The following is a 22,714-nucleotide window of genomic DNA, read 5'->3' as shown; positions in this document are numbered from 1 at the left end:
CAACCTTCTAATTAGTTTTCATGAATTACAGAAAAACACAGACATGTCTTCATGTCTTCAAGCTAATCGCTTGTTTTCCCAGGTATCTTCTTCTTCTTCTTCTTTTTATTATTATTAGTATTGTTGTTGTTGTTTTTGCACAATGAAATTAAAGTGTGCACACAACTTAATTTATACTTTAATATTAAATTGAGGTCAAACTTCTCACAAAATGAATGTTACTCAACCCCTAATACAGCAATATAGCCCAGTGAGGTTAATATGAATAAAACCCAGCCTTCCAGAAGCAAGTCTTACGTTTAATATGCAGTAACCTCCTCATCTCGTCTTGTCCCTATAGAGAACCAGACACACAGTCGACTCTGCTGCTGATGCGTCCACTTTGTTCAAGACTGTGCTACAAAACGCATCATTGCCCATGACTGTGGGTCCATCAGCAAGACTAATGGCCCCTTCACAGAAGCAGCACAAGTGGCCTTTTTATTATAGCGACTTCTCTATCCGAACAGACAAGGTGGTGGCTTTGCCTATTTGAACAAGTCTTTAACCTGTGCAAAACTGGCAGTTAAGCCTTGGCATTTTCTCTGTGTTTGACACACATAGGTTACAGAAAAGGCACTCCACTCTTGTCCTAATGCGCACTTTTCACAACTCATTTACCCTAGATGGAATTTATATTGCAGCATGAGAACCTGCAGTAATTCCATCATTGGGATGCTATTAACCTTTATAACTCTTTTAACACTGAATCAAAGGAAATGCATTTTACCATATAAAAATTTGTTAAACCATCTCATTCAGCAATATCTAATTTTTAAAAAGTTTTTCTTTACTGACAGGCTGTAAGTTGTTCTTAAAAGTGTCACATGTTTAAGTTCTTTATCCCCTATAATATCAAGTACACAAAATGTAGTCAATATCCTCAATGTTAATGGTACAAGGGTCTTGTCGATATATTATTTATTAATTTAAATATTTAACATTATTAAATTACTTTTTAATATATACTTTAGGTAAGAGGGTGGTACTTTTAAAGTGACTACAGTATGTTAGGGTTACTGAAATCATAAACTTTAGCATGCCACTATCTTTAATATTTATTTTAGGCTTCAGCCATACATCTATAAAAATAACCCCTTTGTTGTGCTTTCCCATTCCTTATATAGTAATACTTCCCATGGGTTGCTAAAGGACTTTTTTTTTTCTCCCTGGAACATGTCAAAAAAGAATGAGACACATTTTCTTTTTTAGTTCTTCATGAAATGTAGATTATTTTAGCGCTTTTTAAACATGTGATTGTTGAATATTTAATATAGGAGTATATTGACCCTATCATTACATGATCCATCATGGACAAATCTTATTTTTAGAAAACAGTGATGTAAAAAAGTATTTGTATTTCCTCTCAATTTTTTTTTTTTTATATTTGTCACAATTGAATGGTTCAGAGCAGTAAGCTAACACAAAGATAGCTCAAAAAATATATAAAATGCATATCCAAACCTTCCTGGCCCTTCCTGGTTGTGCCAACCTTGGTGATAACAACTGCAATTTAGCATTTGAGATAAATGACATTCTTCTTCAGGATTTTATGGTAGATCGCAGAATTTATAGTTCCATAAATTATGGCAGGTTATCCAGGCCCTGAGGCTGCAAAACATTCCCAGACCATCACACTACCACCACCATGTTTTACTGGTGTATAATGTTCATTTTATGAAATGCTGTATTAGTTTTATGACAGATGTACATGTAATAGGACAAACACTTTAGTCCAGATAATATTTGCACAAAAGTTTTAAAAATAATCAAGATGTTTTTTTTTTTTTTTTTGTTTTTTTTTAGCAAATGTGAGATAAGCCTTTGTGTTCTCTTTGGTCAGCAGAGGCTTTTACCTCGAAGCTCTCTCTTCAGTATTGCTGAAGCATGAACACTGACCTTAAGTGAGGCAAGTGAGGCCGGCAGTTCTTTACATGTTGTTCTGGGTTCTCGTTTTGGGCTCATTAACACATAAATGTGTTTTTGAAGTAATTTTGGTAGGTTTATAAATAAAAATTAATAAAAAATCGCCCCATCCCACAACCACTAGTTGCACAAGCACATGTACTGCCCTGTTCTTCTTTTCTCTTTTCAGTAACACTGCCTCAGTTTAAAAAGAGTTAATTCCAACCTGCCAGACTTACATCCACTAAGATATAATGTTTTATTATTATTATTATTATTATTATTATTATTTAATCTCCTTAGTAACATTGTCCCAGTTGGAAAACATCACTAATCACTCTCTCTCTCATATGACAGAAATTATGAAATCAAGGATCACATACAGTACCAGTAAAATGACTATGAATACATTTGCTCGTCTTACATTCTTTGACCAGTAGGGGGATTTGTAAAGCCTCGAAAAATGAACCCTTTTGTGAACCAATTGGCTGGAAGGTTTTAGAGCTTCATGAAGCTTCATCTCGCCCTCACTAGTAGTTTCCCAAAAGTGTTCAAAATACAAAAATACTAAGGTAAAACTCAAAAATAAAAGAAAGGTCAAAAATACAAAACAAACAAAAAAAAATTGATACTAATTAAAATTTGTACATAAAGAAAAGTTGGCTATGCCAATCAACAGGCCCAAACTTGTCTCATGGTTAACCGCATCAAACACACCCTCGACTCTCTACCCCATAATGGCTGCCTGAAGCCAGTTTCTTACCCTGGGCTCCACCCACTTTGGTGTCTACTGTACCATTTACAAGGGGGAAACCGCATGTTATAATGTTAGACCAGGACTTTACACTACCTATTGAACATTTCAAAACACAATGTTACACAACACAACAAATAAGCTTATGGTTTAACGTAGAATTACTATAACGTTGACACCTACACTCCAGCCTACAGCACAAAAATAAAATAAATATGATGTTCTGCCGGCATTTAGTTTGTGTGGAGGTGAAATGGTACAAGCTGTCTAAGGGTGTACATAACCTTTACAAAATAGAAGTTCCGAGTCACAGTCAGACTGTGACACATATAAAATACTTCTCATCTGATCCCGCATTTCTTTATATTATGGCATGATGTGTTGCTTTTTGAAATTTTTTAGTGCACTTTACATTGTCAGACAGGTTCTATTTAAGTGATTTTTTTTTTATTCAACATGTCTGGCTGTAAATACTTTTCCACATAGGGCCATCCTTTTTTTTTTTTTTTTTTTACATTTAATGACTTTAAAACTGCATTTACACAAGTTATCTTTGTGTAATACTAAAATCTGTTTGATTTGTTCTGAATCATTTAAGAGAAATATACAACAAAAAAAAAAAGAAGGGCCAAAGCCTTTGTCACTGCACCGTATGTGTAAAGGATTCTCACTTAAATGCAAAAATAATATAATGTTATTAGTATTTTGCATTAATAATATTATTCAGTGATAATAGTAGCTGTAGCTATAATGAACTGGTATATTCCAAAACACTGTAGATGTTGTAGCTTTTATTAATGTATTAAATGATTAATTTGGAAGGTGTAAACTGTGTCTTGAACTTGTTTTTGGTTACCCAAGTTACTTGTCTTTCTGACACACCCATTATTCATAAAAATGTTCTATAAATAAATTTAATGCATAATTTATTGCAGACTTATTCATGAAACTAGCTGTTATTTATGCCGCTATATCTTTAACTTCCCTGATTCTGGGCCCTTTATTTTACTACAAATTAATGGCACTGTAGATATCAAGCTTAACACTTTCAAATGATAAATAGACACTTGGCTGAATAAGCATAACTTGCACTACCATGAGTATTATACCACATTTTGTGCCCTTATCTTGCCTCTGCCATATCAACTTGAAATATATTTTCTTATCAGTCATTTTACTTCTCCACCATTTCCTTGCTCATGGCTGTTTTTGGTCGAGTGCATACTAATAGGAAAATGCACACTCCACTGGATTTTTCCAACGAGGAATCACAGAGAGTATAAGGGCAAATGATGGAAAGGATAACATGGCCACATCATCTTAATCAACCATGATCAGTCCTCTCGCTCTGAAATCAGACATAGATGGCGAGTATGATACGTTTTACTGCCACTGTGTATTAGGTCATGCCTGTGAAATTTCTATCTCAGTTTAGCCTTGAGGCCAGAATAGTATCTACTCTAGCCATGTGGCAAAGAACTAAGCATTCTTTAAGTATACACAATGCAACATTGTTGTAGTGTGTAGCCAGTAGCGAGGCTTATTTTTTAATCGCTTATACCTTAAAAGTCTAGAAAACGTCAATAAATAGCTAGCACCACTTTTGTGACCAAAATATGATTTATTTGAAAATAAAAGTACTTTTTAATCAGAACCAAACAAATTTCATTTGTTACTACGTAAAACAGTAAATACTATTATGCCTGTTATTCTCCCTTTGTACTTCCACATATCCAAGAGGAGATAAACATTATAACATAAATGCTGTCAAACTAAATTGTTACTAATTAAGATGGCTATTTAAGGAAGGTGATCCTTCTTACCAATCGGCAGGCTCTTGGCACAAGATTGAAGACAACACAAATAACTCTATTCCGAGTTTTAGTACATTGGAACAGTTAACTAGGAGTAGGCCTTAATGAGGAAGACATAGCAAGTTTGTAATAGCAATGAATTTCTATGTCCTGTTTTTTTTTTTTTTTTTTAATATATGACATTTTTGTTCATATGGCCAAAATTATGTGGGATATTCAAGTCAGGATGAATGATTTTGTGTACAGTTTTCATAGACAGATGCGTTTCTTCTGTGGGTTGGTGATAAGTCATCCATTGATTCTTTCAAAAGAGTCATCACTAGTCCTGGTTTATATTAATACTTGAATTCCTACTGTATGTGTACAGTACACCTGACCATCACACTTACATGCGGTTCTTTCCCAAACGGTTGAGACATAACTGTATAGAATGTCTCGGTTTGATGTATTGTTACAATTTCCCTTCACTGAAACTGAAAGACCAAAATATGTTCCTGGTGCACAAAACAAAACCATGACTTGTCAAGGTTAAAGTAGAAAAAAATAAAAAATAAGAGGAATGAGACTTGACCTCAATCCCACTGAATACTAATGGGATGAAACAGTGTGCACTCAAGCCATCCTACCTGAAACTAATGCCTGACCTTATTAATGTTCTTGTACTGTATGTGAAGGACAAATTCCCCCCAAAAACATAAAAACTTCATAGAAAGCCTTCCAGAAAAGTAGAGGTATTTTTTAAAGCAAAGTGACTCAAGGGACTGCTTTGGGATGTTGATCAAACACACACAGATGGGATGGTCGTGTCCACAAACTTTTGGACATATAGTATAGTTGTGAAGAGGGCCAATATAGCCACATTTAATTGAGACTAATTTAACTGGTTTTCTTCTAAAAAGCATATCATTAATAATAGTTCTTTGAGTAATTGATTTTAAGAATAAAAAACCTAATTACACTTTATTTGTGTTAATTAGAGTACAAAACTGTGGACCATACTATACTCCTGTATTATATTTTCTTCCTAACTTATCATCCCATGGTTGTCCACATTGATTAAATAGTGATGACAGGCCCAGAGGCAGTCTTCAGACCCACCATGGTCTTGCTTATACTGGAAAATTGCCCAAAGGCTGCCGTTTCCACTGGGTTTCACCATCACAATAATAAGCTGATAGGTAACATTTCAACCTGTTGCAGAATCTGCCCTTTTATTAATTTGGTAGTCCACCTATTAAAGGTGTATTAGTTTCTGTTTATTTCTGTTTAAACACGATGAAAATAGCTTCTAAAGTCTGTGCAGCAGTCCTCAAACCTTTAATAAACCACAGACCAGCTACCCATGACTGCAAATGTTACCCAAATAAAATTTCAAGATGCAACGTTTGTATTATAAAGAAATATGGAAGGAAAGCTCAGTGACAACTGTGAAAGTTGGAAATACAGTAATTATCACCCAGGCACAAATCTGTATTTGAAATGATTGCATGTAAATTGTGCACTTTAACCAATACCTACTCATTTATTTAATGTTACATCCCTGTATGTGTTTTGCATACTTGTTTATTGCTTTGCATTCCCTCGCCGTACATGTGCTATATCTCAGGAACAGGGTGTGGATGGATGATGTCACACATATGCAGAATATGAAAAGGAGTCACACTTACAGTAAGCCCAGTAATTTGGAAACCGACACCCCACAACTCATGTTACTACATGTAGCTTTAAAAAGTTACACACTCATTAAGCTATACAGTGTACTTGCTAATAAACACTGTCTACTTCAGCGGTACTGTAGGTAGAAGAAAAGTGCACAGCACCAAACACTTGGCTTTCAAACCTGTTATACCAGTGTCTGGCGTCTTTATTTTCTATATATCATGACCCTTGCTACAGTACCCATGTACAACAGACCTAAGGTACACTTAGATTTTTATATTTAAAAAAAAAAACGAAATAATGGCTACAACAATTTAAAACATACTACTAGTTGAACATTTATGTGTATAAGCAGTTGCTATGTATGTATCATTCTGACTTTGATCACTGACAGCTATAAAACTATAGGCCACTTTAAAACCTTCCCATTTTATCTCCAAGATTCCAGAAAAAAAGTAGTTTAACAGCTAAGTACATGCAGCTGTACGTACACACATTGAGCAGCATTCAGTCACAACATTTTGCAAAGAAAACCAGAAACAAAATGGTTTATATACAAATGGAGATAAGGAACATAAATGAAAGGCAGATGTGATCAGTAGGCTGGCAAATACAGATGATATAATGCGTGGAGCAGTGGATCCTGAAACAGCAGGTGGTGGCGATGGATGCCACAACTGTTCCGTTTATATGCAATTAAGGAGGTTTTAACATTTATATAATGGGAAGATAATTAAATTTTTATTTCTTTCTTGCTGTCAGTTCAAGTATTAATTTCAGGAGCCTAACATGTCAAAATACAGTATATAAAAAACAATATATAAAAACATACATTATGTAAGTGTTTAGCATATGATTTTTCATAAATAATATTTCTCATTTGTAGACAAATTTAAGATAAAATTTTAAATTTAGGGAACTCCTTCTAATTGTTTAATCATAATGAATCATAAATGACAGTGATGTGCTGGAGTGGTCTACTCTTGGTTATCCAACATGTGCATGGTTCCAACATTAAAAACATGTGCATGGTTCCAAGCACTTACAAGGTCTTTCCTGCTTTTTATTGCTTTCTACGTTGCAAAATAACACTGAAGGCATTAAAAATATGCAATAGTCTCCTTTGAACAGTTGATATTGAGAACGTCTCTAATCTGAGATGTTGTTTGTTAATTGGCGATTTCTGAGGCTGGTAACTCAAATAAACTTCCCCTCTGTAACTCCTCTTGCTTTCCTGGGAAGGTCTTCATGAGAGCTAGTTTCATCATGGTGCTTGATGGATTTTGAAAATGGAAATACAGTTATTGCTAGAACTGTTCCAGAATAGCTGACATTCTTGTCTTAAAAGAACAACTGACTGTCGTTGATACTTCCTGATGCCATAAGAGTAAGAGTGCCAAAGTTTTGAAAAAAATCAAATATTGTTCTAGGATGTAGAAAATAACTCCATACTTGTGCCCAAACTTTTGATTGGTACTGTATATATACTTTATATCCATACACACTGCCTGATGAAAAAAAAAGTCACCACTTAGATTGAACTAAGCTAATAGTTATGAGGCTTCTATTAGACAATTACTGGAGTAATTGAATAACTTAGTAAATTGAATAATCTGAAGATAATCAGAAAAAAATGCTTTAATTTAGAACCATAAAAAATTGACTGGGGAAAAAGGTCACGTGGTCTAATAAGTGCAGATTTATCCTGTTCCAAAACGATGGGCTTATCAGGGTGAGGAGAGAGGCAGGTAATGTGATGCACCCTTCATACCTAGTGCCTAACGTACAGCCTTGTAGGGGCAGTGTTATTCAATTCAATTCAATTTTATTCGTATACCGCTTTTAACACTTGACATTGTCGCAAAGCAGCTTTACACAATCAAAAGAATTATTTAAGTTTGTATAAAATGTGAATGTGTATAATTCAAAAGGATAAGACTGTCCCTAATGAGACAGTGGCAAGAAAAGACTCCCTGAGATGTTAATAGAAAGAAACCTTGAGAGGAACCAGACTCAACAGGGAACCCATACTCATTTGGGTGAAAACGGATAGCAGGGATTAATCTGCATCATACTGTGCGAGACTGAAAGTTCAGTATACCTGGAGATATGTTAAAGTTAAAATGGAGTCCAGGTAATTATTGGAGGCTCAAGTAGACTGTAGGAAACTCCAGTCATGAACAACCGAGCCACTGTCACAAGTCCTCAGAGAACAGCTGCCTGCATCAGCCGAGGACAGGACTGTCTTCGTGGAAAAGTGGAACCATCCCCAGTCACCACACGCATCCCAGGCAGACCACACTTGGCATCCATTCGCGAGATCTCCAATCAGAAGCAGAACTCCAGGACGAATCAGACAGCTTCAGAGGGCAGAGGCATTCTGAATCACTGGCAGCTCAGCAGCGACATGCTCAACAGTCGTGTATAATGTGACTGTATATTTAGTGCAGAGTGCAAGCAGCAACTCCAGCAGGACTAACTATGACAGCATAACTAAGAGGGAGAGCCAGAAGGAAACACAGACATGAGGACTCCCTGAGATGTAAAGTGATCAATCACCATATCATCAACAAACGTCTCGGGTTACTTTGCTGTAACCCTGTTCCCTGAAAAACGGGAATGAGATGCTGCGTGAAAACACTATGGGAACATCTTTCCATGTTGCCGGTTGTGAAGCATGTGTGTATCAAACACGCCAAATTTTGGCTTATATAACCTCGGTCAGGTGACGTCATCTGATGAGATGCACCTGCAAGTTATAAATAGGAGTGAACCGGAAACATTCCTCAGATTGATTTTTTCTGAAGGGACATCCAGGCACGCTGGCAGTGAGGCATTGGAGCGCTGCATCTCGTTCCCGCTTTTTCAGGGAACAGGGTTACAGCAAAGTAACTCGAGACATTCCCTTTCAAAAGCTACACTCGATGCTAAAATGCTCGATGCTAAAATGCTATCCCAAGGTTGTGTAGCGTGTGCGCACAAAGGCCGAGGAGGTCTCAGAACTATCTCTGGGAGGCTTACTCGAGGACAAATGTGTGCGGAGAGGACCAACCTGCCGCATCACACACTTGCTGCAGGGGAATACCTTTTGCCAGCGCAATAAATGAGCCGATCCCCCGGTCGAATGAGCCCTAATTCCTAGATAGCAAAGTGAGCCCACGCACCTCATAGGAGAGGGTCTGTGTAGTGGCGGCCGCCTCCCGGTTTCAGCCCCCATAGCGTATGAAAAGCTGCTCTGACTTACGCCACTGGCTGGTGCGGTGGACGTAAATCTGGAGAGCATGTACTGGACACAGTTATGGGCCATCGCGTCCAGACCCACGGGAGGTGGAAGAGTCAGAGTAGTAGAGGGGACATTGTGCTGTCTCTTGGGAGGCAAAGTGGTCCACCTCTGCTATAACGAACCTTTCCCAGATCTGACTGACTACTTCGGGGTGGAGTCTCCATTCCCCGTGTGTCACAGCTTGTCTGGACAGTAAGGCTGCTTCCACATTTATGTGCCCCGGAATGTAAATCGCCCTGACGGACAGGAACTTGTCCTGTGCCCAAAGCAGAACCTGGTGCGCTAGCTTGTTCAAGCGGCGCAAGCGCAGTTTGCCCTGGAGATTTATGTACAAGACACCCGATGTGTTGTCCACCTGCACTAAAACATGGTAGCCTCTCAACTGCTGGAGAAAGTGCTGTAGGGCCAAAAATAGAGCCATAATTTCCAGGCAATTGATGTGCCATGCGAGAAGATCCAGATCCCTTGGGCTGGACAGCCTGTAAGGGAACACACAGTTCCCAGCCTGTAAGGGAATCGTCTGTCATTAACATTTTGCGACGACAAAAAGACGGACCTAGAGTGGGATCCAAAGTCAGAAACCGGGGTCTTAACCATATACTGTAGAAAGGGAACAAAGTCCTTTGCGCGTAACCTTTATTTGCCTTTGGGGATTGGCCCTTGAGTAAAATTCCCTGGCTCTTAGCCACAACTGAAATGCTCCCATGTGCAGAAGGCCCAAAGGTATCATCGTGGATGCAGCTGCCATGAGGCCTACAGATATTTGAAAGTGATGTACAGTCACTCTCAAGTTGATCTCCTTCAGGGCGTTGAGAATGGATTTGATCTGAGCAGGAGATCAAGTCCCATGTGACACCCAAGTATGTTGTCCTTTGAACTGGAAAGAGAACGCTTTTCGTAGCGTTGAGTCTCAATCCTAAAGAATGGAGATGAGCTTGGACGACATCCCGATGTCAAAGCGCTAGGTCCTGAGACTGGGCCAGAATCAGCCAATCGTCTATGTAATTTAAAATACGGATGCCCTGGAGTCGCAAGGGAGCCAGGACTGCATCCATACACTTTGTATTTGTGCGGGGTGATAGAGATCCTGGTAAGCTTTGCCCCCGAAAGCGAACCTCAGAAACTTCCTGTGTTGTGGCATAATTTTTATGTGAAAATATGCGTCCTTCAGATCTATTGTCACAAACCAATCCCCTGGTTGGATTTGTGAAACAATGATTTTGACAGTCAGCATTTTGAATCTGTACTTTTTGAGATAGCGGTTTAGCCCACGAAGATCTAGTATAGGACGCAGCCCCCCGTTTTTCTTGGAAACCAAGAAATAACGACTGTAGTAGCTTGACTCTGTGTCTGGAAGGGGAACATGTTCTATGGCCTCTTTTTCCAGCAACGCCTGCAGTCAGCAGATGCGCCCTTTCTGGTATCACGAAAGTGGAGACCACGCGGTTGAAACGCGAAAGGCGATGTGCAAACTGAATCCTGTAGCCTTTTTCTACAGTCCTTAGTACCCAGGGAGATATGCCAGACAGTAGCTTCCACGCTGTCAGTTTCTCTGAAAGGGGCACAAGTTTTAGCACTTTGGCTGTACGGGGGGGTGTTAGCGTTCTGAGGCACAGCAGGATATGACTGAAGGACTACCGTGCTGTTGGAGACCGGTGTTGTCCGAAACACCAACGCCCTATCAAACACAATGCTGTCAGAGCTCAAGTTATTTAGCAGATCAGCCTGGTACGCCTGCAAGACCGCCATGGTGTGCAGTGAAGCGCCGGCCTGACCTGCTGCCTGAAAAGCCTTTCCCATCAGGGTAGATGAGAGTCTACACGGCTAGGAGGAAAGTGTTGGCTTTTTTAGGGAGGATGATGTCCCAGGAGAGAGATAGCCCGCGAGCATCTCTTCTATCTGGGGCATCATCATATAACCCTGTGCTTTTGCATCAATGATATTCGCATAGAACAAAGTCGATGGTACAAAAATACGGGATGAGTAGGGCTTGCTCCAAGAATAAGTTAACTCGGTCAGCAAAAAAGGGGACAGAGCAGCATTGAGGCTCCATCTCCTGGCCACCCGACAGAAATCTGTCATCTAATTTAGAGCGCTTGGGGAAGGCTTGATCCTGCGGCCAATCAATGTCCAGCCGCTCGACTGCACACGTTATTACTTTAAGCAGCTCCTCATACTCTCTATCCTCCTTAGAGGAGCGTTCTGAGGTAGCTTCTTCCATTTCCACAGAAGCAAGAGAACGAGTCCCTTCTAAACACTCACAAGGCGCGCTTGTGAAGTGGAGGGAGAGACTTCCCGATCAGATGAGAGGGCAAGAGAAAGGGGGAGGGGAATCCGTCTTGCGCACCTCTGCCATATTGGCTTGTGAATCCCAGGAATGCAGCACGGCTCATGGTCCCTGAAGAAAGCGAGGCGCACAAAGCACTTTCATGGGAAGAAGATCACAATGTTCACAGTCTCCATGAAGCCCAAGGAGAGTGTGCTCTTCCCCCAAACACTCAAAACAGAAAGAATGGAGATCGGCGTCCGAGTGAGATCTCTCATATGGAGGCACGCATCTCCTCTCAAACTCTGCCATAATTGGTGAGTAATCTAATTTTTTTTTTTTATAACTGCTTTTGCACACACGCGCAAACACAATGCGGTCCTTGAAGACAAATAGACCTAAGGATGTTTCAGTCCTATTTATAACCTGCAGGTGCACCTCATCAGATCAGACCAAAGTTATATAGCGTGTTTGATACACCAGTTGAATAAAGGGACATTCCCATAGCATCGAGTGTAGCTTTAGAAAGGGAACAGATAGCTTACTTTTAGCTGCTTGTGGTCCTATGACTAGAACTTAGTCTTATTAGGACTATTAGCTCACCTTTAATGAACTGATTTTTCTAGACGTATAACTGTGTGTCATCAGCATAATGAAGAAAGTTAATACAGTGCTTACAAACTATGTTGCCCAGAGGAAGCATGTAAAGAGGAAAAAAGCAGCCTAAAACTGAATCCTGTGGAACACCAAACTCCACTTGAGAACATGCAGAATGTTCACCATTTAAATCTACTGTACAAACTGATAACGATCAGTCAGGATCTGAGCCACAATAGGCCTTTTCTCTTAATTCCTACTCAGTGGTGTCAAAAGTATTTACATTCATTACTTAAGTAGAAGTATAGATAGGGTTTAAAAAGACTTCTTTAGAAGTTGAAATATCAACTCAAGCTTTTTATTTAAGTAAAAGTGTAAAAGTACTGGTTACAAAACTACTTAAAGTATAAAAGTAAAAGTAACGTAACAGGGAAAAAAAGCATTAAGGATAAAAGCTTAGGCTGTGCCACGGGCCTATATACTGCACTAACACCTCATAAAGAAATGTGTTGTTGTTTTTTGTTGTATTTTTTTTAAGGGCCATAGTGATTTGGGATACTGTATATGGCAATTGAAAAAGAATGCATTTTAGTACAATGCAAATACATTAAAGAACCATATATGTGTACTACTGAGTATTAACATGTTTTATGGAGAAGAAGATACGATAACTAGTTGCCTATAAGTATTTTAATGGTGCAAAAAGTCAAACTTCAGAGGCATGTCATCAGTAACCTTTATCGGAATGTAAATGTACATCCAAGCTTAGCTGCAGGAATCTGTGAGGGCAACATACAAGAAAATTAGTGTACCCAGGGCAGGCTTAGTAACAATTACCCTTGTATGGTTGTCTGCAATAAACATCAGTGCTGTCAGAATGAATGATTAATCCAAGTGATTAATCAAAAAATGAATTCACTCGAATCTTGAGTTTCTATCCAGGACGCCATATTATCTTTAGTACATATTTTGTTATACTGTATATGTTTATCATGTCTGCATTATCATGGATAAAAATAATTCACTGTTCCAAACATAACTCAAGAATAAATAACATTTCAGAAGAATGTTTGCATCACTTTAAAGAGAACTACATTTCACATGACACACCACTTTTCTCAAAAAGCTGCTTTTCCATCACAAAATGTTCTTTACTGTAAACTTACTGCAGATTAACAATCTTCTATGCTGGTTGGGCACTCACCTTCCATAAATGCAGGTGTTGGTGAATGATTGTGTGTACATTTCCCACAGACAAATGTGTCTCTTCTGCAAGTTGGAAACCAGTTATCTGTCAAGTTTCATGGTTCTGCTTGCTTAATATTCGTAGAAGGATAATATAGTTCCTGAAACTTTCGCATAGCCAGTGCTACACACACACACAAACTTAAGCACACACATATACTGTATATATGTAAGCATATATTTCAAGGCTTCTTTAGAGATCACAGAATATTTGGAACCCAATTTTAAAAGGAAACATTTTTCTATGATAATACACAAAATCTGCATTTATTTATCCAAAGGTACTAGCTCTGAATTTTTTGTATTGCTTGAATTTAATGTCATATTGTAAATTCTTTACTCATCCAAATTACAGGTAAATATTAAACATAAAAATATAATTATGTACACGTAATTCAGGCCTTATCAGTATTCAGCTTATACTCATCCTGCTCTTAAATATTAATCAAGTCCCTAAATTCATATTAATGGCTAAACAGCAGATTTGTCAATGCTGATCTCCTTAATGTCAACACAGCTCTTTAAGCGAGTGCCACCATTTCTGTTCTGGTGGTAGGGGTACAATTAGCTACATATGTGCCATTGATAAACACATTGGAACAAAAGTGTTTCTTATTGCACATACACACAAACAAAGAGAGAGCCAGAGTTTGACATTTTGCCTCAACAACCAGTGTTAAGAAAGCTTCTGTGTTCAGTGAGCCATGGGATTCTCAATTTAATGAGGAATTCAGGCTTGGGTTTTGGGAACTGAACTCAAAGTTAATGAAAGATAATGGAATATAGAATTTATAATAGTATTCTCCTACACACCCATAATGAAGATGCAGGTTTTTGTAAAAGAATGTCAAATACTTTTCCACATTATCAAAGATTATTTTGCTTATAATAAGCCACTTTTCTTAATTTTTATCTTTAGTTATCCAACAGGGGGCTGCAGGGTTTGTCCCAAAATAAACTGCCATTTGGAGCTATGCATAATTCCCTTCATCTTGATTAGAGGCCAAGTCCCTACTGAAGAATAGCAGCACCATAGCATGAGCCTGTCACCGCTACTTCATTATGGATATGGTCTTCTTTGGCTGATGACTTGTTTTTGCACCAAATGGTTGGGCAGCTCATGGCTGTGTGCAAAAGTGGGCAAAGCCACACAATTAAATATTCAGAGTTGGGCAATGACCCCAGGAAGTGAACCAGACTGCTAAGGAGAGCGAGGGAGTGACTAAAAGGACATGCCATCTGGCTGTAAAAGACAAACACTGTGTGTGCCACTGTCATAACACTCCGCCTGTCTTAATCATCTTCTTGTCTCTATATTTCTAAAATGATCGCTAGTAATGACAATAAGGCTGATGAAATGCCGGTCTACTAATGAAGAGAACCAATTGGCTGGCAAGTAAATAGAATGATTGCATGTGAATGGGATTTGACCTCATCTGGCGCTAATAATCCTTGTTCTTCTCACATTTCCAGGCATCAACCTCACACAATGTCTACTAGCTGTGTGTGTGTGTGTGTGTGTGTGTGTGTGTGTGAGAGAGAGAAAGAGAGATGCTGATCTGACCAACATGGCTTATCCACTTCTCACACAAGACATATTTATAGATGTTACCATTTTTAATGCTAATTCTAGAAAGTGAGCCAGCACGAGTTTCCCTTACAGGATTCCTATAAAGTTGTCCTTTCCATAAATGTTAGTTATTACCTAGCTAACATAACCTAATAAAGTATCTTTTTCTTAGTTTTTAGTTTCCTTTTAAAAAGCTACACTTGATGCTGCGTGAAAACGCTATGGGAACATCTTTCTGTGTTGCCAGTTGTGAAGCATGTGTGTATCAAAAACGCCAAATGTTGGCATATATAACCTTGGTCAGGTGACGTCATCTGATTAAGTGCAGCTGCACGTTATAAATAGGAGTGAATTGGAAACATTCCTCAGATCTTTTTGTCTTCAGGACTGCATTGTGTTTGTGTGTGTGTGTACAAGCAAACACCTCAAAAACTCTCCTCTACTAAAGACAGAGAGTTTGAGGAGCTATTTGAAGTAATAACGCACGCAGTTGAGCAGCTGCATATTGACTGGATAGCAGCCAGGAGCAAGCTTTCCCCAAGCACTCTAAATTAGACGACAGATTTCTGTCGGGTGGCCGTGGGGCGGATCCTCAACCTCTCTCCCTTTCTTTAGCGACCTCCACAATGACTTAACTCACTCATGAAACAAGCCCTATTCATCATGTGTTTTCGAGCCATCGACTTCAATTTATTTAAATATCTCTGATGCGGAACTGCGGGGTTATTTGATGATGCCCCAGATAAAAGACACTCTTGCGGGCTATCTCTCTCCTGGGACATCATCCTTCCTGAAAAAGCCAACACTTCCCTCCAAGCCGTGTAGACTCTCATCTGCCCTGGTGGGAAAAGCTTTTCAGGCAGCAGGTCAGGCTGGTGCTTTACTGCACACCATGGCGGTCTTGCAAGCGTACCAGGCTGATCTGCTAAATAACTTGAACTCATTGTGGTTGATAGGGCGTTTCTAGAATTACGCCGAACTACAGACCGGTCTCTTCGTGCAACCAAGCAGACGGCCCATGCTATTGGCCGTTTTATGGCTTCCCTGGTTTCCGCGGAGCACCTGTGGCTAAATCTTACGGGCATCAAGGATAAGGATCGTGCGTTCGGGAAGTTTGTGCGTTTGCTGCTGCGCTCAAGAATCGGGACTGTTGGACACCCAGTCTCGACCAGGTCCGTCTCTTGCAAGGCGAGAGCCACAGAAAAAGAGCACCACCTCAAAGAGGTCTGACCGGCGCACTGTCTTTTTAACTAAGAAGAAGTCCTGGGGCTCGTGCGCCCAGGACCTGGGGTGGGGCGCGTAGGATTCCTTTTAGGAATTAAGTTCTCTCCCTGGCACCCCTTGGAGGTCGTTGTTCCGCCGCCACTAATGTGTTTCGGGCAACACCGGTCTCCAACATGAGGTTAGCTCTTCTGTCATTTCCTGCCGTAGTTTAGGATGCCGAACTTCTTACCGGGATGTTGTCCTAGCTCATCTCCGTTCTTTAGGATTGAGACTCAATGCCATGAAAAGCATTCTCTTTCCAGTTCAGAGGACAACATACTTGGGTGTCACATGGGATTCGATCACTATGCGGGCACTATGCTTCCAAGATTAGTGACTGCAAAGTATTGGTAGGGGAAAGTGTAGCCCGGTAACACAGGATAGTGGTGTGTAAAATAACCCTGGTGGTGAGAAAGGTGAAATAGACAAAGGCAGAGCAGAGGAAAAAATGGTGGAAGTTGAAAAAGGAAGAATGTTGTGGCGAATGCTGTGTGTTCAGGGCGAAGTTAAGGCAGGCTCTGGGTTGTCAGGAGGTGCTTACAGTTGACTGGACAACTACAGCTAAGGTGGCCAGGGAGACAGGTAGGAGGGTACTTGGTGTATCATCAGGAAAGGGTAACATGAATAAGGAGACTTGGTGGTGAGACGAGGAAGTCCAGAAGTGTATACAGGGAAAAAGGATAGCTAAGAAGAGGGACACTGAGAGGACTGAAGAGAGTAGACAGGAGTACAGGGTGATGCAGCATAAGGTAAAGGTAGAGGTGGTTAAGGCCAAACAAAGAGCATATAAGGACTTGTATTCTAGGTTGGACAGTAAGTAGGGAGAGGTGGATCTGTACAGGTTGACGAGGCAAAAAGATAGAGATGGAAGCGCTTAGAAGAGGTTGCAGTAGAATTTCTGACTAATTTATTTAACAAGATCTTGGAGAGTGAGAGGAATGGAGGAGAAGTGTATTAATGCCGATCTTCAAGAACAAGGGGGGTGGGCAGAGCTGTGGCAACCACAGAGAAATAAAGTTGATAAGCCATACTGTACAATGAAGTTTGGCAAAGAGTAGTGGAAGCTAGGTTAAGGGCAGAGGAAAGCATTTTTGAGCAGAAATATGGTTTAATGCCTAGAGTACAACAGTATTTGCTTTAAGGATGCTGATGGAGAAGTACAGAGAAGGTCACTGGGAGCTGCATTGTATCTTTGTAGATTTAGAAAAAGCGTATGACAAGATGCCAGCAATGAGACCAGCAATGCTCTACGGCTTAGAGACAGTGGCACTGAAGAAAAGACAGGAGGCAGGGTTGGAGGTATCATAGATGAAGATGTTTAGGTTATCTTTGAGAGTGACAAGGATAGATAGGATCAAGAATGAGTTCATCAGAAGGACAACCCATGTTAGATGTTTTGGAGATAAAGTCAGAGATGCCAGATTGAGGTGGTTTGGAGATGTTCAGAGGAGAGATTCTAAGCATATTGGTAAGAGGATGCTGAGGTTGGAGCTGCCAGGCAGGAGATCTAAAGGAAGACCAAAGAGGAGATTTATGGATGCAGTGAGAAAGGACATGGAGTTAATTGGGGTAAGAGAAGAAGAAAAAGAGGATATAGAGTTAGGTGGAGGCAGATGATTTGCTGTGGCTTTTTAGCTCTAGGAACATTTGTCATGTTCCCATTTAATACCATATGGGGACTTCAGTGCCCTGAGAAAATACAACATAGGCAGCATAGGGCTCTGAGAACATAGGGATGCCCCATATGAATTAACCTAAAATATTTCTGGAGGACATGCTTAGTCACATTCACATTTAATGTTTCACTAAAGCTAATACTAACATAAACTAATCTGGCAGAAGTACTGCATTTAATAGAATGTTAAATCAGCTAAACTGGCATGAATTATTTCTAAATCCTCTTTTGTATACCATAATAAAATTATGGCTAAACATATACTGCATATGTTCAACATGTAATAGATACTTGATTTTAGTGTGTTTAAAACAATGCCACCTTTACCCAATTGGTTTCATGTTGCTACTTTTTTAAATATACTGTCAGCTGCTCCATAATAATAATAATTAAAAAAAAGGTTTGTGAGGTGTTTCTGTCTTTGTTTCATACATTACAGAGAGCAGAAATGATCCTATTTGCTGTGTGGCTATAGAAACTAATTAGCCATCTGCAGATCTTTTAGGCACACACCTTCCACATAATGAGTTGGCCCTGTGCACATGCTGCTCTCCATCTGATATTTTATTTAGCTCACACTTTGATGGTGGAGCATCTTGGCTCAATTAAAAGCGAATCCAGATTGCTAATCTGCTACAGCAGCCACTGCTTATTCACAGCAATGAATAAAGTGATCTCTGCTGACTCAATCAGACAGGAAAACATCATGAAGGGTGTTTTACGTTGTGAAGAGCCAAGTCATTAAATTTTTGGTAGATTCTTCTTCTTATAATTATTATTATTACTATTATAATTATTATTGTTCAGTTTTGTCACTAAAGCAGTGGTGGCTCAGATGGTTGAGGTTCTGGGTTGGTGATCGGTGGGTTGGGGGTCCAATTCCCACCATCACTAGATTGGAGCTACTGGATCCTTGAGCAAGGCCCTTAGCCCACATTGGCTCAAATGTCTATCTAGCTGCCCTTATATGCTGGTCCTAAGCCAGAATAATTCAGGTGGGTTGCGATAGGAAGGACACCAGGCCTAAAACCTGTTCCAGATGTTGCAGTGATGACCCCGAGAATAAAGGTACAAAGCAATCATAAAACTTTTATGTAATGATGTTTATTTTTTTGCTTTGATTTTTGTTTATTTGCTTTTTCCTGAACCTAGAAACAGTTAAAAGAACTGATCCCTAGTCCTTTTGAAAACAGTGCTTTGGGGCTCTCTTTTACTGTGGTGAAGTTGGCATCATGTGCTACAGATCTACTGTAGTAATGTGACTGGGTCAGAGTCGAATGGTATGGTTGAGTGGAGTGGTTGTTATGGCCAAGGGATGTTCCTGAAAGCTGTATTAATAAATAACACTTCCATCAGACTCCAGAATGAGCTTATCTTTATGGTTGGCATGCTCACACCAGGGCAATAATTAAAAATTGCAAATCTCACACCAACTGGCATAAAAATAGGTCCAGAGACAGTGCTGAAATGTTTAGGGCATGGGATACTTCAGGACCAGGGTTGATAACCACTAGTTTATTTGGTCCATTGGCAAAAAGGCGTAAGTTCTTTTTTAGGCCCTTGAATAATCAGATCTACAACAGGGAGCAGAGATTTTTTTTTTTTTTCTACAAATCTACCAGCTATGGACTAGCCTCCCAATCTGTGTAGACTTAGACACACTCTTAATCTTTAATGATAGGTTGCAAACCTTTGCAAACCTGGTTTTCCCTCAGCTCAATAGTGCACATCTGGTGGTTCATATGCATATGCAGTTTTGGTAAACTGAGATATAAAGATAATGCTTCATATGCCAGGATCCCCTTATGCATTTTAGTTGCTGTAACAGCTAGATCTCTCTCTCTCTCTCTATCTCTCTCTCTCTCTAATGCTTGGTGCCTGATCCATAATTCTACTGCTATGGCTCCTGTCAGCCTCTAGACTGCTAGCATGTTTCATGAGTGAGTTATACATCTAAAAAAAACAAAGAAAGCAGGTTTTCAATGTGAAAAGCTTTGAATGTGTCTATGTAGGACATAATGTAATACACATTTACAGAGCCTTTCTCCAATGTTTATTATTTCCCTTATAATATAACTAGCCATAAATTGATAATTGATTTGTCATATTTACATGACAGATATGTAACCACAGTGGTTAAGGTGTTGGACTGCTGATCAGTTGGTCCCTGGTTTAAGCCCAGGCACTACCAGGCTGCAGCTGTTGGCTCAAACAAGGTCCTTCAACCCCAGGTGGTCAGGTACAGCTGGCCTCAGATACAATTGGGCATCAAGCTAGCAATCATAATTCATACGTAGTCATAACAATGGCAAATAGGAAAGTTGTTAATGTAGAATCATCATTAACATTTTTATTGCTCAGTATCAAACACTCCTACACAGACTACAGGCACAATAAAATGTACCACAGCCATATGCCTATGAACACAGACTTATTCTGTTCATGAAATACAAATATATAGGAAGTGAACTGACTTACTTACTTTGGGAAATAGCAGCGCTATACAAAGGTTCTACGGACATAAATGGCAGCTCCATCACAAGCAATGCATTTGTGTCTCCCACTGTGTGGTTTGTCAGTAGTGCAGTTTTCAGCTTTTTTAAACTTTTTCATTTATCTGTGCACTTCACTCTTGTCAATGGTGTCATCTCTGTAAGCAATCTGTAGAGCAGTGGGAGAAAATGGGATTTTCAAAGCAGATGTGAGAGGTTGGTTAAGCAATGGCACAAATGCCTCGGTTGTGATGGGGATCGCCTGTGATTTTGAGCAGTACCTGTGTATAGAGGAAGAGTAACTCTATGGACGTGTGCCGTTTGAATAATTGACCTGTGTCTGTTAATGAAAACTTTTTTCCCACTTTTGCATTACTTTTGGCACAACCATTATATTATAAGTTAAATGAGCAGTAAACATGGTTGGAATAAAAATCTCAATGCCACTGCAATGGTCTGCTCTGCTTTTTGTGCCAATTATAGTTTGTTGCCAGTTACTCTTTAAGGTGCTTGTATAAAATTCAACCTTAATGTGCTGCCAAACAAATAATGCAGCATAATTGAGGTTTACAACATAAATGTGCGAGCTCATAAATAATCCTAAAAATAAATAATAAAACACACACACACACACACACACACACACAGCTAAAACATGCAGGGCACTGGCATTATCACAAAATCAGCATTCATCAGGGTGGACTTATAGAAAGCAGCAGGTGCTCTGATATTATTCCCACTTCTGACCTGAGTAATGGAAGCACATCTGTAAATTCCTAATGGTACTGGCGAATTTAGATCAAACAGATGAGCCACACACCTGTTAAAAGTTAACCTTTTTTACTGACTAAGCATTACTCCATTATGGTGTACAAATTAGGCTATTTAGGCTACTTAGCATGTCCTTATTGCTTATGATTGTCTCTTGGGTGCAATTTGCTGGTTATTGACATCATCAGAGGTGGAAGTATTGTTAAATTCCGGCAAGTACAGGTACTGTGTAGCCATAAGGTAAGGAAAATAAGCAATGAAGCAGGTTGACAGTCCTGACAATCTCCTAAAATTCTCTTAATGTCTCCACTTATTCCACTTTACAATAGCTTTAACTAACAGTCCCAGGGTTGGATCCCAAATAACATAAAATGGAAAGCTAGTGCACTATGCACATACTATATAATTCCTTGTTCCAAGTAGTGCCCTGTTTGTAGGTTAAAGAGTGATTTGAGATTCAGCCTTGTGTAGCCAAGCTACACTACAGTATACAGTATGGAAATAAGTGTCCGAGCCTGCAATGACATTATATCCAAATACATATACTTCAATATGGAGTTGGTCCCCCTTTTTTAAAGCTATAACAGCATCCACTCTTTTAGGAAAGCTGTCCACAAGTGTTTCTGTGAGAATCCATGCCCATTCATTCTGTAGAGCATTTATGAGGTCAAGCAGTCATGTTGGAATAAAAAAAAAGGACCTTTCCCTTGTTAATTGTTGCCACAAAGTTGGAAGCATAGCATGGTCCAAGATGTCTTAATATGCTGAAGCATTAGGATTGCCATTTACTGTGTATAAAGAGCTTGATTGAAACACCTCAATTCAAAAATTAACATGTCTGGCCAAATACTTTTGTCTATATAGTGTAGTTAGCTGTGTACAGATCTGGCCATTAAAAACGCACGTTTCGTGAAAAGGGATCCCGCGACTTGCCGCGGCTGCACGCGGCAAGCTGTGAAAATGCCCTTCATTACCTGTAGGGGGCAGTCGTGTTTCAGTCTGAAGTATTGTGTGTCTACTGAAGCCGAAAATGTGTTCTCTCTCTTAGGCGCCCATTGACAGGAAGAGGCGGAGCTCATAAACGTGTCGAGCTCAAACTGTAAATACTCGCATTAACTGTGGACAAAGTGGTTACGTGAGTGATTACATGTACCTGGCAGTGCACTGGCGGAAGCCATTTTGTGTGCAAACAGGTAGGCAGCTGAATTTTTAAGGTCCAGAAGAATTAAGAAAACCAGACACTTTAGCAGTTTTAGCAACTATTGCTATGAGTGATGGCGTTAGTGCCGCACATGCTCAGAGACAAAAATGCTCAGAGACAAAAAGCAACATAAAATACAGTATGATCTTCCTGTTTTTCGCGTCACATGACCACATATCA

This window comes from Clarias gariepinus, chromosome 2 (genome assembly GCF_024256425.1).
Source record: "Clarias gariepinus isolate MV-2021 ecotype Netherlands chromosome 2, CGAR_prim_01v2, whole genome shotgun sequence".
In the NCBI taxonomy this organism is placed as follows: Eukaryota; Metazoa; Chordata; class Actinopteri; order Siluriformes; family Clariidae; genus Clarias; species Clarias gariepinus.
The sequence above is the reverse complement of the archived record's forward strand: the minus strand, read 5'-3'. Positions refer to the sequence as shown.